The sequence below is a fragment of the Vombatus ursinus genome, unplaced genomic scaffold (assembly GCF_900497805.2).
Source record: "Vombatus ursinus unplaced genomic scaffold, bare-nosed wombat genome assembly UNPS02015066.1, whole genome shotgun sequence".
NCBI classification, from domain to species: domain Eukaryota; kingdom Metazoa; phylum Chordata; class Mammalia; order Diprotodontia; family Vombatidae; genus Vombatus; species Vombatus ursinus.
The window spans coordinates 1,917,911-1,926,966 of NW_020954844.1; positions in this window are offsets into that span (position 1 = coordinate 1,917,911).

Below are 9,056 nucleotides of genomic sequence, written 5' to 3' on the forward strand. Positions count from 1 at the left end.
TTCCATTATATTCATATACTACAACATGTCCACCCATTCCTCAATTGATAGGCATCCCTTCAATTTCCAATTCTTTGCTACCACAAAAAAGAGCTCTATAAACATTTTTGTCCTTGTGGGTTCTTTTCCCTTTATTATGATCTCTTTGGGATACAGACCTACTAGTGATATTGCTGGATCAAAGGGTATGTGCAGTTTTATAGCCCTTTGGGCATAGCTGCAAGTTGCTCTCCAGAATGTTTGGATCAGTTCACAACTCCACCAACAATGCAAAAGTGTTCCAATTTTCCCACATCTTCTCCAACATTTATCATTTTCCTTTTTTATCATATTAATCAATCTGATAGGTCCTAGAGTCTTATCTTGACTTGATCAAATATCCCTTCCACAAAATACACAAGTGAACATCAAACCTTTGCTTGAAGAATTCCAGTGAAGAAGATGCCACCACCTCTCAAGGTAGTTCATTCATCTCTTGGGTAGCTTTTGTTTTGAAAGATTTATTTGTTTTTCATTATATGGAACTAGAATATGTTTCTCTATAGACCTTCCATCCATTGCTCACAGTTCTTCCATCTTTGACCAAGCAGAATATACACAGAGACACACACACATATGCATACATGTGTGAATGTGTTTGTCTGTGTCTGTATATTACATATGTGTGTATGTATATATATACACATGTATACATACATACATACATATATATATATATATATTTACTAATAGGCATACAGAACAATAGTTTCCAAACTTGATACACCATTAAAAAAAGTTTGTCACTCCCTCATATGGAGCCTAATAAAAGATAGGACATGAGGAGGTTTTAATAAATCCTTTGTGGTCATTAGAAAATGGGGTTGCCTAGATCCTAATTGAAGACCATCTATCAAGATATCATATAGAGCAAAGGCAATAGAAATCAGGGTACTCAAACTTCTGAACCAAATGACTAGAATATTCTAGCTGGCCATGACTCACCCCAAATATCCCCATGGAGTAGACTTTCCACACTCTCCAAAATAGTAGTGTTAAACTCCTGGTCACCAAATGTTCAGGTGTCTGTTTCCTCTAAGTCCAACTTTCCCATAGTCTCTCAAAACCTCCTCCAGATGGTGTGATTTCATTGTCAATGCATCACTCAAAGTCTATGGGACTTTATCTCCCAACTCTGTGCCTTTGTCCATGCTCCATCCCCCATGTCTGAAATCCTCTTTCCCCTCACAGCCAAATCTTGGACCACAATGCTCCCTTCAAGACTTAGCTCAGGTAAGTCCTCCTGCAAAAAGCCTATTGATTCCCTCAGGTGTCAGTAATCTCCCTTTGTTATTTAGTTTTCTTTTACTTAGTTTGTACATAGTTTTCCTTGAGGGAAGACATTCTTTCATTTTTTGTTTATCTTTGAAACTCAAAAACCCAACACAATTCCTGGAGTATATAGGAGCTTAATAAAATTTTGCAGCAAATATGCTTTTACCCTCATGGATATGCACCCACCCCACCACACACACTTAAGTTGATGTCAGAAATATGTGAAACAAAGGATGAAGTCTTTTATTCCATGGTGAGATCAGAACTGAACATAACAATTTCCCCTACACTAGGTTTTGATAAGAAAATAGGGAGCCATTGACCCCCTAAATAAGCGGGGAAGCAAGAATCATCAACAAGAAATCTTTACCATTTTCTTACCTTATTGCCTCCCTCCTGTGAATAAAGAAATCATGTAGATTTGGGGTCATATATCCAATGGTATCATACAGGATTTCACTTTTGTCTTTGTATCCATGGTACCCAATACAATATATGGCACATAGTAAGTATAAATACTTGATTGATTGATATGGAAAAGAGAAAGGATTACTGTCCAGAGTTATAATAAGGGAAAGGTGAATGGGGTGTTGCTCCTAATGCCAACATTCAGGGAGTATAGTTCTATGGGGTTTTCCTCCCAGCTTCTTCCTCCACTGTTCCCCATCGTTCTACACCCCTGATTTTTTTAGGGGAAAGGGAACTCGTAGTACATCTGTACCCCGACTTGATTAGCTTTCCGTTCTACGTCTCCCCTCCCCAAAATATTTTCCCCAGGGGAAATATTCCAAGTTACACCTCTGTTCCTCTTCCTCTTGTTACAGATAAACAAACTGACCCTCTGAGAAATTAAATGATTTTTTCCCCTCAGGGCTCCCAGAAAAGCTAAGTGTATCTAGTTGCCAGGCAGAGACAAGGCTGCCTCTGCAAGCATTATTATTTATGGAGATTGTCCAGCTAAATAATTCATAATTTTGTTTGATAGCTGGCCCTTCCAGCTGTGATTTTGTAGTGTGATTTCTTTGGGATGGTGAATAATTGAGCAGGTATCAGGGTTGGGTTTTTTTTATTATTCTTTAAAAAAATCATGAAAGAAAATCTGATTTGGAAAGATTGAATATAAGAGGACTTCTAAAAATGACAAGGGAAGTCCGCAATTTGGATGAAATACACAGATGGACAGATTCTTAGCATCTGGATTGTGAACACCGTCAGGCCAGCTCTTCAAAGTGAAGGCAGTAGCATATACATGTAAAAGTAAGTAGCCACAGAGACTACAATGCATTTAGAATGCCTTACTTTTTGTCATGGCCTTAGCTATGAGAGAGGTAGAGGACATAATTGGTAGAGCTTTGGGCCCTAAGTCAGAAAGACCTGTATTTGAATCTTTCCTCAGGTGCTTACTAGCTATGTGACTTTGGCTAAGTAACCTGGCCTCTTTCCTAAAATAGAGATGATAATTGTCCCCACTTCATAGGATTGTACAGATCAAATTAGATAATATATGCAAAGTGCTTCATGAATACTACATAAATGTTAGTTATTAGCTCTGAAATAGCCCCCTGGCCTCTTGGACCTAGGCTTCCAAATCCCTCTCCTTTCTCAGTTATCACACTGTGGCTTTTGCTTCTTTCTGCCAAAGACCATTGCTGGAAATTAAGGAATTTCTCAGAAGAATTACATGGGTCAGTCCATTCTGAAAGTATTAGACTTTGTGGTTGAACATACTTAAAGGGTGGACACTCAAAGGAATGTGGAGAAGGGTACAGGGGGGGAGGGGAGAAAAATACTTGGGTAGTCTACTGTTCACTTAAAACTGGCATAAGTATGACTGCAAAAGTTCAGGGAAAAGATAACCTTAGGTAGGAATGGTATTGGTGTGGAAACTATAATATGTAAAGAGGAAAGAGCCTGCTTTTGCCTACCAAAAGGTTGTTTCCAACTTGAGTTGTGGCTACAATCTGTCCTTCTTTTGACTGCTGGGGATGACTACGTGCCCTTCTTCAGGGGGGCTCAGGAGGATCTGGGCTCAGGTCAAACCTGAGATCAGATGTTTTGAATGGAGGTATGTGTCCCACTCAGGATGGAATGATTATTTGTTTCTTGCCACTGAGGTCACAGATACCAATCAAACAGGATTCAAAAGAAGGGGCAGGCACAGAGAGGGTTTATGTGATGGGAGGAGAGCATAGCCAATTTAATGGACTGAGAATGACTCAGTCAAGAAAAAAGAAAAACACTATAAAAACAACAAAAAATGACAAGATTTTCTGTCTTTGTCATTCTGGTTGATATAGAGGTAGGATCATAAACCAAGAGACAGAATGGACCTCAAACATTATTGAGTCCAATCCCATAATCGTATAGGTTAGGAAATGGAAGCATAGGTTGGTTAAGGAATTTATTTAGGATCACACAGCTTGCAACTATTTGAAGCAAGGTTCAAGGAAGGTCTTTCTTATTCTAAGGCCAACTCTTTGTCTATTACAATATGCTGCCCCCAGGATGTCTTATTTTTACATTAGCATGCTATTTTGTTTTCCACTTTGTTTTAATCACCTATTTCAGTTCCTTCTTTGAGATTCTGAATTGTCTTCTCCCCAGTAACAGGCTGGTAAATTCCCTATTCCCTGCAGAACCTAGTTAAAGAGCTAACAGTCCCTTCTCTGCACTGTTTACACACTTTGTGAAACAGGTAATGAAGTTTCATGGAACCACACCCTTCCTATGACAGCAGTTAGACCAATATATAAGGTACTAAAGAGAGGATCATGTGCATCTATAGATTTAATGAGTGACTGAAAGTACCTTCTACTCTATTCAACATCTCAACCCCTGACATCTTAAGCACGTCCTCTGATTACCAAAATCAGAATTGACAAACATATGATCTTAGATCCAGAAAAGGAAAGGACATTAGCAATTATCTAATCCTGCCACCTCATTTTATAGTTGTGGGAATTTAGACTCTGAAATGTTCAGCTACTTGTCCAAGGTTGTACAGGTAATACATATGAAAGGTGGGGTTTATACCCAAGTCTAAGGAGGATGGAAACAAAGTGAAGCCAGATATTGTGAAAATCGATAGCTCCTAGCACAGTCCTTGGCACATAGAAGGTGCCTAACAAGTTTAAGATAGGATTCCCAGTGTGGGTACAGTGAACATTCAGATACCCAGAAGCCTAGACTTTGGCCGCATCTTGTTCAATCACGAGTTGAGTGGTCTAGTCTGATGAAGAGAAAATGACTGTTGTACCTGATACTTAAGGAATCAGAAATAGATGGTAACAGTCTCTGTGGCTCACCTTTTGCAAAATTATCTAGGGAATGGGAAATGAAAGAGACATGTCAGGAAATACATACACAGGCACTCAACTCACCACAATTCAAAGCCAAGTGAAGAAGACGTGAGATTTAAGTGCAAATTTGAATCTTGATAATATTTATACACAATATAACAATTACTGACTGTAATATATACTAATATATAATAATACTATATACTATAGTATATAGCAAAAATGCTTTTCACATATTATCTTAATCCTAAAAAATCAGTACTATGAATATCATCATTCCCATTTTATAGATGGGGATACTAAGGATCAGAAAGGGTAAGTTACACAGCTAGAAAGTGACAAAGGTGAAATCTGAAATCAAATTTACTCTCCATCTAATAAATAAAGAGTTGGTCTCAGAACCAGGAAGATCAGCATGCAAATCCCATCTCTGACTCATAATGGCTGTGCTAAGTGACAAATCACATTGTCTCTCAGTGCACCAGGCAACTCCCTCAGACTATAAATTTCAGAGAATGTGTCCACCTTCCCTGGAAGATGGAAATTCTTTATCAAGAATTCAGTTCCCTATTATCTATGAAATCACAGGTTGGGTCCTTATCTATATTTCTAAAATTCAAATGATATTCAATTAATAAATTATAACATAATAAAATGTAATTGTAAATTTCCTTATAGATATTTTCATTTGAGCTTTTTTTTTTTCCAGATGGAGGATAAGGCCCAGAACTATTAAAGAGCATATTCAAGGTAATGCAACTGGCTTATTATAGGAAGAACTAAAACAAACATTTGATTGCTGACCTAACGTTTAACAAGAGGGACAGTATGTAATAGGTATTTTTTTCCCTCTGATAAATAATGCATCTCATTATATAATTTATTCTTATAACTGGATATGAAGAAAAATAGTAATAGGCCTAAGACAACAGAATCCATAAATTAGGATGGAAGGAAGGAAAGGCTATAGTCTTTGAAGTTGTATTGAGGACAAAGCTATGAGTCACTCTAAAATGGTGCTTTCTTCTGTTTGTTACAGCCTACATACTCCCCAGAAAATGGTGTTTTCTTCCTTTTGTCATGGCCTGAATACTCCTCTATCCTTAGTCTCCCCTTATTTGTCATATTCTCCATCATAGCTGATCAATACTATAAAGTAAAATGACTCTTTTAACTCTCACATTTTTGGATTCTGTGACTCTGAAAACAGAGTAGTAACAAGGTTAGGCTTTTGCATGTCACAAAATCATAACCCTGATTCTTCCCTTTGTCCCAAATAGGAGTTTGCATTGGGTATGCAAAACAGGGGTAGCCTTAGCTATTCTATTGTATTGTATTGTGTTGTAGGAGCAGCTAGGTAGCACAGTGCCCAGAGAGGAAGATTAATCCTTATGAGTTCAAATCCAGCCTCAGACTCTTACTAGCTCTGTGACCCTAGGCAAGTCACTTAACCTTGTGTGCCTCAGTTCCTCATTTGTAACATGAACTGAAAAAGGAAACAGCAAACCACCCCAGTATCTTTGCCAAGAAAACCCAAATGGGGTCACTAAAAGTTGGTGTTTCAACACCAACTACAAAATGGACATTGTAAGACATAATGAACAATCATGGCGTTTAAACTGGAAAGCCATGAGAGAGAATGTTCAGCAAACTCATTTTATACTTGAGAAAACTTGAGCCTAGAGACGTGATAGGCCTTGTCTAAGACATAGTTTCCAGTACACTGGGAAGAGTGTTCTCTTAGCCATCTCCACCTCCTTACTCTGTGCATTGTCACTTGCTGTCTTTCATGCCTGGAATTACCTCCCTCCTCATCTCTGCCTCCTGGCTTCCTTCAAGTCCCAACTAAAATCTCATCTTCTCTAATAAGTGTTTCTGGTGCTCCTTAATGTTAATGCCTCCCCTATGAGATTACTTCCACTGTTCCCTGTCTTATTTGTATGTAGCTATTTGCATAATACTCACCATTAGACCGCCCTTGAGGGCAGAGACTGACTGTTTATGCCTTTATATAATAAATGCTTTCAGATGACTTGACTTAATCTTCTTTCTTGCCACCCCTCCTGAAATAAAAAGAAAGAAAAGAAAAAAAAATCTCTTCCTCAGTGACTTAAAAGGGCCCTGGTTAAAAGTGCCAGGTTTGTGTGTGTAGACAAATAGAATGGCAACCTATATTAATCCTATTTTGGGAGTACTGGGGCTATCTATCTGCCCCTTACAAAAAGGTACCCACTGTACTTTGATATTGCAGTTTCATGAAAGAGGTTCCTCATTCTTTTAGCATCAAGAACTTATTATTGTGAAAATATACAAAAATATGCTCAGTAGAGATCATCCTTTAAGCTGTTACATCTTGTTACTTTACAGGACCATCTGTATGGTGTTCAGATATTTCTCTGAAACATGAAACAAGCAATAAGATGGGGACATAAGGGTATGATGACATTTAAGTTTAAGGCTTAGGAGGGATCTCAGAGGCTATCTAGATCAACTCAGGTCTAAAGCAGCCTTTAAAATACTCCCTAGAGTAATAGATGATTAATTGAACCCCTATTTTATTGAATCCCTATTCTATTCCAATCAATATTAATCAGTTTGAAATGATTCCATAGGGGTGGTGATTATAAGCTCAGATAGTAGGCCTCAGAGCTGTGAACTGCAGGTTGTAAATTCACTTGCTTTATCATAGGAAGCTGACTAGAGGACTTCCACCCTTGTTTTTCCTTGTTATGGTGACCAATATGACAGAGGTGACTTAATTACATGGAAAGTCCCCCAGACATCTTTGTTGCCCCTCTGTCCCTTGTCATACCTCTATTGCCCAACATGGAAAGATGGCTGTGAGAACGTAGCCAATGAATGACACTGGTTGTCAGCCTGTGGCCTGCCCTTCTACCATCCTGTCAACTCATGCAGATGTTTTGACATCTGTTCATCAGTCCAAACCCATGAGCCTTGATTTAAGCTAGTTTTAAACTGCACAACAACTTCTGAGACACCCAGTATTAGGGACATTCCTGGCAGATATTAAAGAGCTATATAAATGTGATCTTTGATGGTAATGATGTGCATTGATAAAGGTTGTCTCTCATGGTGAGCTCTACACAGATGAAAGAATAGTTCCACTTAAAATAATTCATATTTATATAGTGCTTTTATATTTGCAAAACATTTTGTATATATTATCTCAATTAACCCTCATAATTCTTCCTTCCCCAAGGCAGATGATATTAATGCTTTAATGTTGTCTTTTCCAATTAGACTGTAAACTCCTGGAGAGCAGGGACCACCTTTTCAAACTTTTATTTGTATCCTCAACATTCAGTCCAGTGCCTAACACATAATAGGCAATTAATACATGTTTATGCACACTCAGACTAACATACCATAAAACTGCCATCTGGCCCACCAATAAATGATTATATTTGGACAACAAAATGTTCTTCTATATTGACTAAATTAGAAGCTCCCCCAACCCCAGAATCCTTAACTCTGTTAGATAGCTTCCTTTATTAGAGAAATTGATAGAACTTGAGAATGGCTTCCAAATGAATGGGCTAACTAAGTATCCAAGACCTGTTTCATCTCTCCCACAGCAGGTGACAAAATCTTTGTGATCATTTAATGTTGTCTATGGCATATTACAAGCTCGAGTCTTGGGGAAGAGGCAGGGCACTTAGCTTACAAGGCTCTAAAGAACAGAACTTAAACCAATAGGTAGAATTTGTCAAAAGGTACATGCGTTGTCCATCAGAAGGAAACTCTTCCTAGGAATTAGAGATTTGAAAGATAGATTGGTTTGCCTCAAAATGTAGTGAGATTTCCAGTGTTTGAAGTGTTCAAATAGAAACTGCATGACCACCTGATGAGCTATAGAAAGGATGTTAACATTAGCTAGGAGAGCTGGAAGGGATGCCTTGTACATTTCCTGCCAAATTCTGTATTTCTATGATTTTATAAATCATTTGATTACCATGCAAAATAATGCCAAGTATAATGTTAAACGTGTTTTCCATGTCACTCAATGTGGCTTTCCAAGAGAACTCAAGTGACATATTATGAACATAATTAAAACATATGAATATCCACATCTAAATTAAATAGGACCACAATCAAGGGGTCAAGGAAATACCATATGCTGTCAACTGTCCTAATGAGGACATCAGTCTTTCTTCCACTCTGAGGCATCTCAAAGCTAGCTAATAATAGAAAAGATTGCCCATGACTTTGGGCTGCTATTCTTTAAATTGACTTTACTATACCTTAAGTATAGCTAGATACAGGGACTGGACCTGCGATCTCATTATTGTAAGGCACTCTTGGGTGAAGAAACTCTCTCTAAAAATGCAGGTTAGTAACTTCCCTTATAATTTTGTAGAGCTGCATATAACATTGAGACGGTAAGTAGTTTGCCCAGGGTCACAGTGTCAGTGTGTGTCAGAG